This window comes from Tachysurus fulvidraco, chromosome 1 (genome assembly GCF_022655615.1).
Source record: "Tachysurus fulvidraco isolate hzauxx_2018 chromosome 1, HZAU_PFXX_2.0, whole genome shotgun sequence".
Lineage (NCBI taxonomy): Eukaryota > Metazoa > Chordata > Actinopteri > Siluriformes > Bagridae > Tachysurus > Tachysurus fulvidraco.
Window position 1 is genome coordinate 45,357,650 of NC_062518.1, and position 17,591 is coordinate 45,375,240.

Consider the following 17,591-nt stretch of genomic DNA (forward strand, 5'->3'; position numbering starts at 1 on the left):
TGCGAATTCTGAGTTGGAAATTCTGAATATTTTGTACTGAATCAGTTCCCTTTTCCTTAAACATTAAACACACTACATGAAGACTCACCATGCACTGTGATGTTGACAGGATTACTGTTTTCTCCAGATTCAGACTCACACCAGTAAACTCCAGTGTAGGATGTGGAGAGGAAGCTGATGTTACATGTAGATCCTGTAACTGATCCCCAGTGTGAACAATCTAACACTCTCTCACTGTGTGTGTATCGTCTCACTGTCCATCCAGTAGAGTTACTCTGGTCCTCACAACTCAGTGAGAGAGAGTCATTAATAAAGTATTGAGTTCTTCTGGGATTGATGATCAGAGAGATTGGAGGAGATTCACCTTAAACACAGATCATTATAAATCACATTCACTATTTGAATGAGAATAATCCTCTACCAGTGCTTAGTTTTATTCTGCTGTGTTAAATATTCCTTACTCAGGAGAGTGATGAGAGATTTTTGCACTAAACATTAGCTTGATGTTATACACTATAAATAAAATCAATGCTGTGAACATTTTTATCTTGTGTTCCCTTGTGCGTATTTAGCATATGAGAGTGAATCTTGTTTTATCAGTCTAGAACAGGGGTCGACAACCTTGAACTCAAAGAGCCATTTGGACCCATTTCCCACAGAAAAAAAAAACACAGGGAGCCACAAAACCCTTTTGACATTTAAAATGAAGATAACCCTGCATAATACGTTTTTTACCTTTATATAAAAAAACTGTAGTGTGTTGCATTTATAAAATCAATGAATGCTACAGAGTAAACAAAATTTTATTTCTGCAAGCAAATAAAAATATTTTGAACAGTTTGAACTAAACTAAACTTAACAAAAAAAGACGCTGCGTTGAAGGCTACTTTCAAATAAAATGTTCAATGTCTAAGTGAGTCCTCTTCGTATTCATAACATAAAAATTTGAAATTCGGCTGCAGCAAACAAAAAAATGCGTCTGCTTTTTACATTACATTTTTTATTAAAAAAATTTATATTTATATTCGTTTATTAAAAAATGTAAGATTTATATGTATTATTGTAATATATATATATATATATATATATATATATATATATATATATATATATATATATATATTCATTCTTTAAAAAAAATTAGATTTAAAAAAAAAAAATAACTAAATAAAAAATTTAAGAAATTTAAATTAAATATTTATGTTCCAAATCTACAGGGAGCCACAGCAGAGGGATGAAAGAGCCACTTGTGGCTCCGTTATTCTAGACCAGCCACGGGTTGTTGACCCCTGGTCTAGAATAACTTGAACAGTTATGTAAAATATTTATTAACAGCAATCATTGATTTGAAAGCCGTGGTGAAAGTATCTCTCACTGTAATCCTGAATGAATCACTGAAAGCAATGTAGTAGTCATTGTCTCTTCATAAATGGTTTGAATTCCCAAATAAAACTATAATTTTTTAGATTGACAAAAAAATTAGATTTAGAATTACATAATTGTGGATCAATACAAGATGGGATTTACTGAATTCTGCTTTAATGCTAGCTGTGTACTATTAAATCACACTGACTCACCATAATTATACTGCATGTGTAAAACTATCCAGATGTTGTTTTCACTGACTCACCTGACTAGTCTCTCCTATGTCCTTTGCAGGTGTAGTTACCACTGTAATAGTCTCTAACAGACTTGATACTAATATGCTGTTAATAAACTACACATAAAGAAGGTTGTTGGTGCCATAAATAATTAAAGCTACAGAAGGAGGAGTTGTATGACCCTCTACTGAGTCTGTCTGTGTTTGTGCCCTGTTTCTGTCTGCTGTCTTGCTCTGCTGTTGATTGTTTGCTCCGCCCACTCATTTGTTACCAGGGACACTAATTGCACTCAATCTCTTCCCCAGGTGTTTTGTCTTAGTCTCTAATTGTCTCCGCTTTGTGATTGGTTCCTGTTTGCTATATCTACTCTGTTTGTTCACTTCCCTGGTGTTAGTCGTTGTTGGTATATTGTGTGTTTCTGTTCTATGTTCCCGTTGCCTGTTCGCTCAGTGTTCTGCCTTGTGTTGCCTGTCTGTTTATCTGTTTCGTGTGTTGGATTATTAAAAATCTAAATCTGCATTTGGATCCTCACTCGCCTTTGTCTCACTGTAACAGACCCAGAGTTATAAAACTGTCTTCCAATTATTGTTCCAACAGTCTCAATTTTTTTTTACTTAAAGTTGATTTTCAAATCTCAAATGGTGTTTTAACACATTTTGCACTATTTGACTCATTAATGTAGAAGAATAATGATTTATAGTCAAACTATCCAGAGATCATGCAGATGGGTGTGTTAACTAAATAAATAAATATAAAAAATACATTTAAATATCACACACACACACACACAATCACAAATATCACCTTGAGCATGTGGCACTGGAATGTGTGAAATCAGCACTAAAACAGAACAGAAATAAAGAACATGATGTAAACATGGAAAAGATGACTGAAAGTAGCAAAGCTATGACAAACTGAACTGGAATAAAATACACTGAGCTACTTCATTTGTAATTGAATGTAAATGTCACAGTCTGCAAACAGCTTGCACAGCATGTATGAGATCTCACTTTCTAAAAAGAGAAATTAAAAGAGGGGTATAAAGGAATTTTAAAAACATCATGTGCCATGAAACACTTTGAAAATCCAGTCATGGAGAAAATGGTGCACCACAGTGACATTATCAAGAAAATTTCCACTTTTGTTCTTTGTTTTTATTGCTTTATATATCTTACCATGTGTGTTTTGTTTTGATTCTTTCCTGTCTCCTGCCATGTTCTGTCATTGGTTGTTTCCCTTACGTGTCCTTATTGCCTGCACCTTTTGAGTTTTTCCCTTTGTTTAATCTGTTTATTTAACCCCTGACATGTATTCTATTTTATTGTCACATGTATTGTTACCAAACCTTTAAACCTATGATTGCTTACCAAAGACCTTTCCATTGTCTTGAGTCTAGTACCTGTTTCTCTGTTCATGCCTCATTTGGCCACAGCCCAATTTGATCGTCCCCTCTACATCTCTACACGTTTGATCCCAGCTACCTGGCTGCCAAGTTATCTTTTTATTATCACCCCATTTCATACTACACTTATCACCTGGACCCCTAGCTCCCTGGCCACCTGTCACTCTGGAACCCAGAGAACCTAACACCTCCTGAGATCAAAGTTCTGATGGCCCCACATGTATAAAGACATACAACACACAGTTGTACACATGTACCATACTCTCCATGTTAGTAAAAATCACCCAGCTCCAAACAACCAGGTAGACTGACTCCAAAGCCTAGAACCCACTTGCATTTCTTGTGAACTAAATATATCTAATATTAATCTTGATATTATTCTTTAAATTAACATTTTGTACTATGTTTATGTTCTGTAAAGCTGCTTTGAGACAATGTCAATTGTAAATACAAATAAACTTGAATTGAAAACTTGCATTGCACTTCTATATTCTTTATTCCCTGGTTACTAATGACTCACACTTGGGACTGATCTAGCTCCATTTACAGAGCACTCTCTATATGTACTCTGAACTTTCAGTTGGTTTCAAAATATGCACCCTGTGCTATTACTGTGGCTGCAACATTATCAAGAGATGGGAGTTTCTTTTTTCCTTTCTGTTCTGGCACCAGGGTGGTAGAACTTACCCTAGATGTCCGAACAGCTAAGTCATTGGCCGTCTGAAGACCTACCTCTTACGAAACACATATTTTTTATGTATTGCTGTATCTAGTTATTTAAAAAAAAATGATTCCACCCTACACAGTTTTTAGGCTGATGGTATTCTAAGTCTGTGACCTAGTGAACTAGTGTTAATGTATTCATTGCTAGAGACATCAAAGCCCTTTTATATGCCACTATGTATAAGGGATGCTTGGAAATATACCAAGCCTTTGAATTTACTATTTATTCCATTTTGTTCTTTCAGTTTTGTTTCTTTTGCCTCGCCTTGGATTACCCTGTTTGCCTTTATTGAACCTGGACTATTTTGAACTTGACTTGAATCATGTTTTGTGACTATTTGTGTTTTCCTTTTGTTCTTTTGTGTTTCTGAATGAACAAAAATAGAAGCAAAACCAGAAATGCCAACTTATCTCTGCTCACATGCCTCTAACGATGTCACTGCCCTGTGGGTGACCAAGGATAATGAGATATGTATGTTTCTGCATATCTGTTGTTTTTTTTTAAAGTCATAAGTAAATAATATAATTAACAGTGACGAAAACGTACATTATAAGGCATTTGTTCAGTAAGTCTAGTTAATGCTAACATGCTATTGTGTACATCTTTCTGTTTACAGGAAACACCACCAGAAGCTCAATATGGCAGCTGATATTTTATATCAGTCACAACCTTGAATTAATTTGATGAAAGTAGAAACACCAACATTCGCTATTAGCAGATCAAATGTTCATGGGAGTTTGTCACAGAACAGCAGATGACTTCAGGACACAGAAGATCAGGTGCAGATTTAAACATTACACAATAGTTTACACCCATTAGATGATTTAAACCCTGTGTCTCTACTTGTACTCTTACCTGTTGGACTATCATAGTTACTGAGTATTTACACATCAAACTAAACCCTTCTCATAACAGATATGGAGACACTGATCCACCTGAACAGTCATGATGAAGTACACACAATGTCTTAATCACACAATAAGATCATCACTCAAGACTTTCAGACTGCAGATGAACAACTTTATACCCCACCACTCACTCTAATGAAGACACAAAGAGAACATTTACTTACAGAGCATCACAGGCAGTGAACTGAGCTCCATCCTGTCCCTATAATGACTGACTGACTGACAGAGCAGTGGTGTGTGTTACAGCCTTACCACTTACAACTTCCTGTGCTTGCTTATGGTCAGGGCTGTGTGGATGCAGGGTTCTATTTTAGTGGTGATATGCACACTGTAAAAAGTAATGTTTAAAAAGCAGCAACATTAATTACATTGTCATTACATTGTTGTTCCATTTTCTTAATGCCAGGTGATTTTTTTTAACATGAAAAGAGAAAAATAAGAAAAAGTGTTACTTATTCATGGTACAGGTGAACTTTTGTTTGAAAAAGTTATACCCCTATTGTATAAACTGTTTGCCACCATGATAAATTGTATATTGAAGAGGAATTAAATCAATTATTGCACTAAGCATAATTTTGACCACAAGGTGAAACCAACGGACCAACAAAGCTCAGATATTTTACACGAACTGGTACTGGGGAATCACTACAAACTTTGAGTGCCAGTAAGATTTTCCTGATACCTCATTGTCTGAGGTAGATTACAATATTTATGTCTGGAAATATTTTTCTCGATTGTAATACAAGCTGAAGCAAAAAATCCTGTAAGTCCTCTCAAGTCATATGCACCACCCTCTTTCGTTGCACTTGTTGTGCTCCTCCTCCCTTCAATTTTACCCGGGGAACTTGACTACGCTAAGATTCTCCACATACATTGAATAATACTGCAGGATGGAGTTATCTGCTGTCACAATAGAAACAATGTACACATTGGTTTATTATTATTATTATTATTATTATTATTATTATTATTATTATTATTATTATTATTATTATTATTTACTTATTTATTTGTTTGTTTATTTGTTTGTTTATTTGTGCTCAATGAATATTTAAGAAGCCATTCTAAAAAAATACAAAATTAAAATATTTAAACAGGAACAAATTAGACAAGAGTTTACTATAGTTTTCTTGTATTATATATGACACATTATTGCAAACAGAAAAAAAAACAAACTCTTCACACAACTACAATTTAAGTTCATACACCCGAAAAGAAAAGCCAAACAAAATACAAAACTTAAAGCTACTCAGCAATGAACACCAGTAATGGTACATGAAATGTTTTGAGATTCTCAATTCTCACACACTGCATCAAAATATTACAACAACAAAGCAGACTGTAAGATACTGCACTACAAACAACATACTGTACCAATCAAACAATAAATCAGCATTATTATTAAATCCTGAAAATAATTCCTCTTTTCATACGTGGAATTTGCTCATTCTTCTATGACTGCATTCTCAATTCTGTTTTCATCAGGGCGAGCTGTTAAAGATATAACAAGGTCAGTTTATTCCAAGTGTTTATACCAGAAAAAAAACCAAACAGCATCTGTTATCATCCTAAACACAGTTTAAAGAGTAATTATTTTAATGCTTGTGACCATTCTTCAGCAAAAAGTTGTTGGAAAATAAATATAATTTATTCAGGCATAATCAGTAACTATGTCAGCGATTCTTGTTGTACAAATAAAATATTCAATTCAATTCAAGTTTATTCGTATAGCGCTTTTTACAATTCACATTGTCACAAAGCAGCTTTACAGGAAAATTTCCCTTGAATGGAAGGAAGAAACCTTGAGAGAAACCAGACTCAAAGGGAAACCAATCCTCATTTGGGTGGCACTGGAGGGTGTGAGTATAAATATACAATCACAATATATCAGGGTGTCCTATTGCTGCATTAAATGCTACTGTACCACTCTAACATCACAAAATCGTGGACACCACCATGCCTCTTTATAGCCACTCGGTCATTTGCCTGTAATTAGCGCAACTTGTGGCACCTGCGCATGATGCTTTTTGACCCCGAGTTTCGTCGCACGGTGTGTGGACGTAGTCTGTGCCAAAGTTTCTGGGTGGTAATACGTATCAGAGTGCACAGAGAGTCAAGTCAAGTTAAGAAGCTTTTATTGTCATTTCAACCATTTTTAGTTGTTGCAGTACAGAGTGAAATAAGACAAAGTTTCTCCAAGCCCTTTGTGGGGCATTTGGGAGGCTGCAACACATTTATCATGCAGTGTTTGTTGTTGATTGAGATGCAGCCCTCTTAGTTCCCTTCTGAGAAGGCCACAATTGTCTATATGGTCGCTCTTTTATCAGTCAGGGTGCTGGCCTGGGCTACGGTCATTTGGCAAGGCAGTCAATGCTCTGTGAAGCACTAACTGGTGCTTTGCCATCTATACCATCTTTGCCATATGATTGCCATCTATACCATCAATTTACGAACTGTTGCGGCCGGCTCAGGATGGATCTATCTGGCCCTCCAGAAGGAGCTAAAAAATGAGCTAGTGGCTCGCAATCCGGCCTGTACCACCATACTATACACGTAGACAATCACTTTTTGGAGCGTTGAACCGAGCGACAAGCAAAAAGGCAGCCCCAGCAGGAACACGCATTTGCTTATGCACATCCCAAGTACCTGGAGCATCCATCAGAACCTATGCAGGTGGGTTCCACGGGCCTAACTCAGTACAACAACCCATCCCATTCAGAGACCCCCTGGTCCCTGCCCAAGAGCACTCACTCCAACAAGTTAAAATGGCAGGGGCCCTCTCAGGTAGAGGGGCCTGCGTTGGTCCAAGATGTGACACCTCACAGCTCCGGCCTTTTCTTATCTGCCACCCTCCTCTTATGGGGAGGTAAGAAGGTGAACCTCCGGGCCTTCTTTGACTCAGGGACAGCAGGAAATTTTATATATGAGGGCTTGGCCAGCAGCTTGAAGGTGCTTTTGCAGGCACTTCCGCAGCCCCTACCGGTTCATGTCCTGGATGGGTACCCATTGGCTGTGAGGCCCATAACTATGCAGACAGACCAGCTCACCTTACGCAGAGCAAGGGTCTGTCAGTGCCCCCAGAGCTTCCTCAGAGGGTCACTCCACTCTGCCCCCCCCCCCACCAGGGCCAATGGACCTGTCCCAGAGGACGGACTTTGGACCAAGGCAATCAAAGAGTGGCCTCAGCCCTCCTTAGTCCTTGCAGCCCTAGAGACACTTTTTGGGCTTCACCTATTTCATCCAGTCCTTTGTGCACAATTTTAGCACCTTGGCAAGCCCACTTTACACCCCGACCAAGAAACTTTCAGGGGAAGTTCGTATAGACCGTTTAGGCCCAGGAGGCCTTTGAGGACTTAAAGGAGAGGCTGTGAAATCAGGAGAGGAGAGGCACCCAAAGTCCTTGTGCTTTGGGTGCATGTTCCAGAGGCCCAGATGTACTGAAAAAGGTCTTACCTCGAGCTCTGTAACATATGACCAGCAGAATGATGGTCACCAGCATGGAGAATGGAGCTTCTACATGTGATGGACCTGAAGCAGTATAAGTCACTTTAATTATAATTATAATCATATTTTATTTGGGTTTTTGTTTTGTTTTGTTTTTGTTTTTTTTAAGAAAGAAATTTTTTTTCAACTGATTTTCAGAAACTGAACACAATATTTCTTCAATTATGTAAAGAGATCAAAAGATTAACTCAAAATTATATTTGGTATTTAGAATGGTAAAACATATAGAACAATTAAAACAGTGAGAACAGTTAAGTATCTCTCGTTGAATAATTTAGCCCAGAGTTCTGAAAATTCTGCAGTGAAACATTTCCCTTTTCCTTTAACATTAAACAAACGACATGAAGACTCACCATGAACTGTGATGTTAACAGGATTACTGTTTTCTTCAGATTCAGACTCACACCAGTAAACTCCAGTGTAGAATGTAGATAGGGGGCTGATGTTACATGTAGATCCTGTAACTGATCCATAATCTGAACAAACTGACAGTCCCCATTTTTGTGTGTATTGTCTCACTATCCATTCAGAAGATTTACTCTGGTCCTCACATCTCAGTGTTAGAAAGTCATTAGTAGTTAAATTTTCAGTTCTGTTGGGATTGCTGATCAGAGAGACTGGAGGAGATTCACCTTAAACACAGATCATTACAAATCACATGCATTATTATGACTGTTTATGATTTAAATTCCATTTAATTACTGACATTGTAACTGACATTGAACACATTTTATTTAATTTAAATGGGTTTCTTTATTGTTATGATGTTTAGTTGTATTTTTACTATAAAAACTGATTGAAAGGAAAGAGATTTTTATTATGAAAATTGTGACAGAGAGTGATACAGGAAGAATAGAAAGCTTTTTTTACACCAAACATTTGGACTACAAATAATATATACATCTAGATATACCAGTGATAAATAGTGGCTGTAGATTGCTGTAAAATGTGTGAAAGGCTGGTTCTCGTCTCTCTCCTCTGCACAAATAAACTCCTGTGTGTTTAAGAGCAGCAGGACTGATAGTGTATTTGCCTCCAGAGCGCCTATTGTTGTTTGGAAGAAGAACTGCTCTGTAGGTAATATGGCCATCATTGTGTCTTTGGGGAACATCTCTGTACCAGTTGAATGTCCAATTTGTTGAGGAGTCTGTAACCTCACAGCTTAGAATCACTGAGTCTCCTTCAGTCAGCCAGCTCTGTGGAGATACACTCAGTACTGGCAGCGGAGTCTCTGTTACACAGGAAATACATTATAAATCTGTATGTATATATACACATTCACAAGTATGCTGTGAATATTGAAATATACATGTATGTATTTACACTTATTAATAATGATGTACTTAATTGTTTAAAATATTTCACGATCAATCAATCTCTAATCCATTGCTCAGGGTGGGAGGTGCTCAGTGTTGATTACTTTGGTGTGCCAGGCCTCTGTTTTTTCTTCTTTGTTCATAAAGACTTCATTGAGGTAACATTGCACAAGCACATTGTGTAAGTTAAGAACATGGTGAGCATGTGTAGACCGGCTGTAATGGAGAGCTCAGTGTAACATTTCCTCAATGCAAATGCAGATATTGCGTATTTGATTTACTTGTGCAGTTAATGGGACTCTTTAATAAAAAAAAAAAATAAATAACCAATTGTTAATTGATAACACAAACTGATGCATTTTGTAACTCAGCAGTTTCTCTTAATGGGAAGCTGCTCAAAATGATAACTGGATTTTCACTGTCTGTTATAAGGTATCATTGATGCTCTATCTATCTATCTATCTATCTATCTATCTATCTATCTATCTATCTATCTATCTATCTATCTATCTATCTATCTATCTATCTATCTATCTATCTATCTATCTATCTATCTATCTATCTCTCTATCTATCTGCCTGTCTATGAATAATTGCAGTGCTTGCACAATTAATCAATATGTAGAGTAACACATCTCCTCTTCTACCATTTTTTATGATATTGTTTTTATGAAACACCTTACACACTGTTAAGTATTAACAATCTGCTTTTATATTTGTAGGTCAAAATCGCAAGGCCAAGTCTCTTGAAATGACTAAATTCTCATATAAAACTTTGGAATTCATTAGAAAGCCCTCAAATCAACTTCTAAGAAATTCAAATGTAAAATCTGGATGTTGCCACAGACTCACCTGATACAGTCAGTGTAACAGCATCACTGATCGCTGAGCTCTGAGAGTCTCTCCCATGTCCTCTACAGGTATAGGTACCACTGTCAGTTGTTATAACACAGCTGATACTGACCTCCTGCATTGTGTTGATTTTATCTTTACTCGCATAGAGAATGCCATTCTTATACCAGCTGTATGTCCACTCAACATCATCTGCTCCCTGTATGTCACATCTGAGAATAACTCTCTCACAAGTGAAAACATGTTTATCTGGTTTTATGGACACCAAAGGTTTAGGACTCCCTATAAAAAAAATCTCTTGTTAATGAAAATTAGAAATTTAACTGGACAAAAACATTTGAAAACATATATACTATTTGTTATTAACTTAGAGTTAATTCTTTTTTGAATAAATTAATTAAAATTAAGTTTTACATAGTAATTGTTTATAAAATCACCTTCAGCAAGTGTTTCTGGTGGAAGTGAAATCAGCACTAAAAATGAGCAGAAATAAAGAACATGATGTAAATATTACAACGATTCAGCGTGTGAAAATACCACAATTTCGATGCATTAAACTAAAAAAAAAAAAAAAAAATGCAGTATTGTACCAAATACTATATACCAAGAGTAAATATGTGGTAGCAGATAATAATTCTGACATTTGGACAGAGATTACATTTCCTAATCGTAGAGACTTTGAAAACTAAAAACAGAAGAGAAAAATGTGTTTTTACAAGAAGACTGGATTGGACGGTGATGTCTTTGGTCCTTGAAACTTTCTGTTTCTGGCTAGTTGTTGCATTCAAAAACACCTGCATTGCAGCAGTAAAGTGATAAGGCTGGAGTCCACCTAGCAATTCAGAAATGTATTTTTCTGAACTTTTTTACATGTTACTAAAAAATGCAAGGATACGTTTACTTTTATCATTATTTTGAAATTAAACCACTTGCCAGAGATTATTCATGTTGAGCCCTCATACTGTATACAGGTGTGTGTGGCTATATTTATGTATGTGACTAGCAATGAAACCCAATAAGTACATAATTCATTTGTTTTGTATTGTCATTCATCAGCAAATATTTTTCTTACCTTCAAGAACCTAAAATCTTCCTTGGTGAGACTACAGTAGAGGTGACCAGCTCCTACTCTGAACTACTCTACTGTTTGCCTGACTGGTTTGGAAAAGTCAGTGTCTGTCACTGGTTTTGGCTCAATCTAAACAATTTGACATTATACATGTAGTAATCTACTTTTACTTTTGTAAACAAGTATATATATTATCTAAAAGCAGCAACACAAGTTTATGAGTTCTTGTTTATTCGTGACCACGCACCATGCAAGTGCTATGTCCACAAAGAACCTCCACAGTCACTATTGCAACAAATCATTCGGGTTAAGTTTTTGATATTGTCTGACTTCTGTTCCAACTTCACCAACGACAAGAAAAATGACTTCCACGCTGCAGAAGCAGACTTTTAGGTTGATGGTATCCCAAGTCTATAAACTAGTGCACCAGTGTTAATGTATTCATTGAGAGCTGAAGCATTTCATTTGAAGCACTTTTGTATGTTGCTCTAGATAAGGGCATCTGCCAAATACTGTAAATGTAAATGAACATATAAATTCAATTTTATCACTCTTATTCTTTCTAATTGTTATGTATAGAAACAATTACAAACTGTTGCTATTTACTTATAAGGCTCTAAAAGCTTTAGCTCCCATTCCAAATTGTCTCAATATAATGGAAAAAAGGACATCATTTGTAATCACACTCTGTTGTTTATCGTAATTCACACACTCCAGTGTTTATAATAATTTATATTATATTATAATATGTATTATTAAAAAATAATAATAATAAAATCCAGAGTTTAATTTCTTTGGACAGGTGCCAGCATTATTTACAAAAATAAATCTAGGCAAACACAATGTGCTTTTAGAAAATCAGTGAGCCTCCATGAGCCAACAGGGCAGCCTCCAGCTCAGTGATTCCTCCCATAGAATAAATTAGGGCATTAACCTGTACATTAACCTGTACTTTATCCTCCTCCTTAAGCAATAAAGCAACTCGATACCTAGCAAACCTCTGTTTCCAGTCTGTTCATATTTCAGGTTTGGAAAACTCAAATTGCTCGGTGGGGTGGGGTGGGGGTGGGACTTTGTCATGGCAATGCACACATCAATCCCAAAAACAACTAGCAAAATGAAATTCTGACAACTACTTAGTTTTTGCTTCTGACACCACATGGCTTTTGTTGCCGAAATTAACGACACAAATCACCTTGCACTCAGTTGAACAACGCGTAACTGTTTTTACTTTAACACGTATAATAAAAAAAGGTAAGAGGCTTTCTCAAGGAAGTTAAATTCTAGAATGGAACTTAGCTAGCTCATCCCGCTTAGCTCGCTATCTCCTTTAATAACCTCGTTCTTGAACATTAATGACTTAAATATGTGCTCGGCCTCCGCTCCCATCGAATAAATTAGGGCTTTTACCTGTACAACTTTATCCTCCTCCATAAGCAACGAAGCAACTCGATACCTACCTTCTGGCTTGGAAAAGTTTAATGCCCCCATTTCCACCAGAAAGTTCTCTTTTGTCTTATTGGTCACAGTATCCCCGCCCCCAGCCCCTGACGCAAGCGGTTCTTAAGTCTAGACCAGTAATGTTTTGGTGCCGCTTACAGTAAGAACCACTTTTCCTGATTCAGAGCCAGTGCTCTAGATGTCTGACCAAACTGCCTTGGTGGAAAAAGGGGCATAACTGCTTAGGAGGGGTAAACTTTGCCATGGCGAACTTTGCCAGTCATTGCAAAAACTCGCAATCCGAAATTCTGACACCATGTTGTGTTTGTTGTGGAGATTAACGACACAAATCACCCAGCAATTAGTTGAACAACGTGTAACCTTGTTGGCTTAAAAAAAATGTAAGAGGCGCAAGTGTGTTCACATCATACATGCTGAGTAGCCAGTTAAATCAATTTAAACAATTCCATTTCACATGACGACCAAAACATTACTGTACATTGCTCCAAAAATGACTAAAGGCCAAGAAGAAAACTTATCATGGATGCTGACCAACAGAAACATTAATAGAGTTGCAGGATTATCTGGCATGAACTGGTTTCTTCCAGCATGTGACAAAATGCACAGACTACACATTGAGATTTTGTGTTATTTACTGATTTCCATTTTTGATCTCCACTTGCTCTTTTGGATTTATCTCTAATTCCTCACTGTTATTGACCCTGGACTGCTTTGACATCGATGTGAATCACTTTTTGGAACAATTTCTGTTTCTTTTATCATTTTGAGTTTCAATACTTTTAATTGTTCTATATTTTACTTCACTGTTTGATTTGCTGCTTTCTTTGTTCCCCACTCACTCCTTTCCTAGTGTGTCATTAAACTCTTCCTACATCTGCATTCAATCTCTCAGAGTCTCTTTCGTGACTAACACATTCACACATCACTTAAGCACCTCCTTCTGCTAAACACAGTTAGTTGATTTAACAAAAAAAAGAAGCAAAGAAAGAAGAAGAAGAAAGAAGCAAAACCCCACTTTCAGACCTCAGGCCTCTGTAACGTCCCTATGTGTGCAAGGCTAATGAGATGTGTTTATTTCTGCAAAAATGTTGAATTTCATTGTGGAAGAGAGCATGCTGCATGTTCTGCATGATGCAATATTATTTCTTCAGGGAGCCCAAATGTAGCTCTCAATTAAAAATAGATATTGCACTCATAAAAAGTGGGCAAGAACATAATAAATATATACTTCTCGTCTTTCCTGAACACACTCTAGTACCCAGGAGTCTCTTCTGCACAGACCCTGGCTTTAATTTTTCTCTTGTTCTGAGATGGTTACATTTTTTGATGAACTTTGTGTACAGTACTTATTAGTGGAATTATGTTTCTCCACCACACTTAGGGTAATTTTTTAAAAGTGAGTTATCTCCCGCACACCTCCTTCTGCTGAAAACTTTGCTAAACCACAATTGCCAACTTGTCTCTGCTCACAGGCCTTTAACATCGTCACTGCCCTCTGTGTATCAAAGGCTAATGATTGTATGTATTTATCTGCAAAGTTGTTTTTAACACTAATAAGTAAATTATATAACCATAACAGTAACACAAATGAAAATCTAGGTCATAAGACATTTTCACAGTATGTCTAGTTAATGCTTTTTCTTTTTTAAAACATTTCTGTGTACCGGAAACACCAGCAGAAGCTCAACACATTTCAGTCACAACAATAACTTCCACTTATCCAAGTACAAATGCAACTATTTTCTTAGCAGATCAAATGATAATGAGAATTTGTCAGCAGATGAAAGCAGGACAAAGAAGATAAGGTACATATTCCAACATTACTGGGTCATTTACAGTCATTAGATGATTTAAACCTTGTCTACTTGTACACTTACCTGGTGAACTATCGTAGTTACTGAGAGTATTTACGCATCAAACGAAACCCTTCTAATAACAGATATGGAGACACTGATCCACCTGAACAGTCATGATGAAGTACACACAATGTCCTAAATCACACAATAAGCTCATCACTCAGGACATTCAGACTGCGGATGAACAACTTTATACCCCATCATTCACTCTAATGAAGACACAAAGAGAACATTTACTTACAGAGCATCACAAAGAATGGACTGATCTCCATTCTGTTCCTCTAATGACTAACTGTCTGATAGAGCAGTGGAGTGTGTTAAAACCTTCCTTTAACACTTCCTGTGTTCTTGCAGAGACAGAAATCATGCACACCGCAGAGAGACACAGACTGTTGCCCCATCCTATCAAGAAAGGATAGAGAAAAAAACACTTGCACCATAGTAAAATCTTATCTGTATCTAAGGCAGTAAAGCTAGTTCATGCATTTATGACCTCCAGACTAGACTATTGTAATGCATTGCTAGGTGGTTGTCCTACATGTTCAATAAACACGCAACAGTAAGTCCAAAATGCAGCCACCAGAGTTCCTACTAGGTCAAGAAAATATGACCCAATATAAGAAATATGAAGGTGTTGCACCATTACACATGCTGCCCTATCCACTGTCTATGCTTTCTCTCACTCACCATGAGAAACAGGCATGGGTGGTGGTACCTGTACAGGTCTACTGTTTCCTCTTGGTTTTGTTTCATTTAATCATCTCTTCTTTTGAATTCCCTGCAGTTTAAGTTACCTCTCCAATCAACCTTTTTTTCTATTTTCATTGTCCATACAGCCAACTGAATCTAAACCCGAGCTCATAGCAGTCATTCACAGCTAAAAGCATCTCTGTGACATCCAACAAATATCTGTGAAATCCTTTTGGAAGTCTTAGCAGTGACTTATTTGTTGAAGCAAGTTCTATTTATGCTTTTTGTGTCTAGTGGAGTATAAAAAATTCTAAATAAGGAGCGTGGTGTTAAACTAAGTCAAGAGGCTTCTTGGCCTAGTAGGCTTAGTAGGCCTCTGCTGGAGAAGGGCCTGGACATCAGTAGTTTTTGCTAACATTCAACTACAACAATCACCTTTTGTACATCTTGGTAAGATCATGCCTCCTAAGCAAACTAAAGCTGCATTGTGTGAGGATGAGTCTGTTGTCACCATGAATGTACTCTCCCAAATGCTGGCGCAGCAGAGAGAGTTTTATAAAGACATGCTAACTCAGCAACAAGAAAACTTTAAAATGTTCATGCAAGTGATTATGGAGGGAACAAACAAGAGACTGGATGGTGTTATACGGGATATACAGGAGTTGAAGACAAGTTTGGAATTCACACAACATATGATGGAGGAGATGAAATCTGGACATAAAGAAACTGAAGCCAAAATAAAATCTTTTGAAAACGACATAATGAATTTAAAACATGACATTGATGGAATGTTCACTAAGCTTGACTACATTGAAAATCAACTTAAAAGGAAAAATTTAGTCATTGACAGTATAATGGATGATAAGGAAGAGAGTTGGAGTGGGTTGGAACAGAAGGTGCAGCACATGTTCTCCAATAATCTGGGACTGGATGGGAAGATTGAAACAGAGCGTGTCCAAAGGATAGGTCAGTAAAAGGAGGGTGGAAGGCCCAGGAGAGTTATGGTGAATCTGCTGCGCCTCAAAGACAAACAACGTATTCTTTCCTCTGCTAAAAAACTCAAGGGGACTAACATTTACATAAATGAAGATTTCTCTGGGGCTGTGCTTCAGAGAAGAAAGGAACTGTGGCCTAAACTTAAAGCTGCTAGAGCCCAAGGTGAAAAGGCAATACTAAGGTATGATAAATTGGTAATTTTGCCTAGAGAGGAAAGGATCTGGGACTAAGACATAATTCAGTGTAAAATAATGTTATATTATAATTCTGACGTATTTTAAATTAGATTCTTATATCACACTAATGTGTACAACCAAAACTAGTAAAGGTTTGGTTTTGGCACATCTAAACATTTGTAGTATAAAGAACAAAATACAAGACATTAATAATTTAGTGTACAAGTATTCAATTAATATATTAGCCCTATCTGAGACACATCTTGACAGTTCTATTCTAAACTCTGAATTACCAGTTAAAGGTTTTAATGTGTTTAGAAAGGATAGAAATAAATGTGGCCATCTTTGTGCAAAGTAACATTCCTTGTAAGTTAAAACAAAATTTAATACACAATGACATTGAAGCTATATGGGTAGAAGTCCATGTACCTTATATGAAACCAGTGCTTGTGGGATGTTGTTATAGACCTCCCAATGCACACGTGGACTATCTGACATGCTTAGGTGAAATGCTCGATAATGTCTCTGATGAAAATTGTGAACTTTACTTGCTTGGTGATATGAACATTGATTGGAATGATAACAGATGCACAAAGAAAAAAGAAATTAGTTTCCTATATAAGTGTCTGCAATTTACATCAAATAGTTAATGTGCCAACAAGAATCTTTAGCAACAAGGTGGGCATTACAGCAGCAACATTTATTGACCACATTTACACTAATGTACTGTACCAGAACTGTGTACTGACGTTGTGTCAACACCAGTAGGGTTTAGTGATCATAATCTCATTGCTGTTAACAAAAAAGTTAAAGTCCCTAAAGCTAAAGCTATTTTTGGTACTTAAAAAGGTTTTATAAAGTGTTTGCAATTGAAAGGATTGTGGGAGAAGTAAAAAATGTCGATTGGAAAGATGTGTACAGTGGCCACAACCCAGGAGCTTCCTTGGATATTTTTATGAGTATGCTTTTGAGCATTGTTGATAAATATGCACCGATGAAAAATATGGTAATAAAAACACATACTGCAAAACACATAC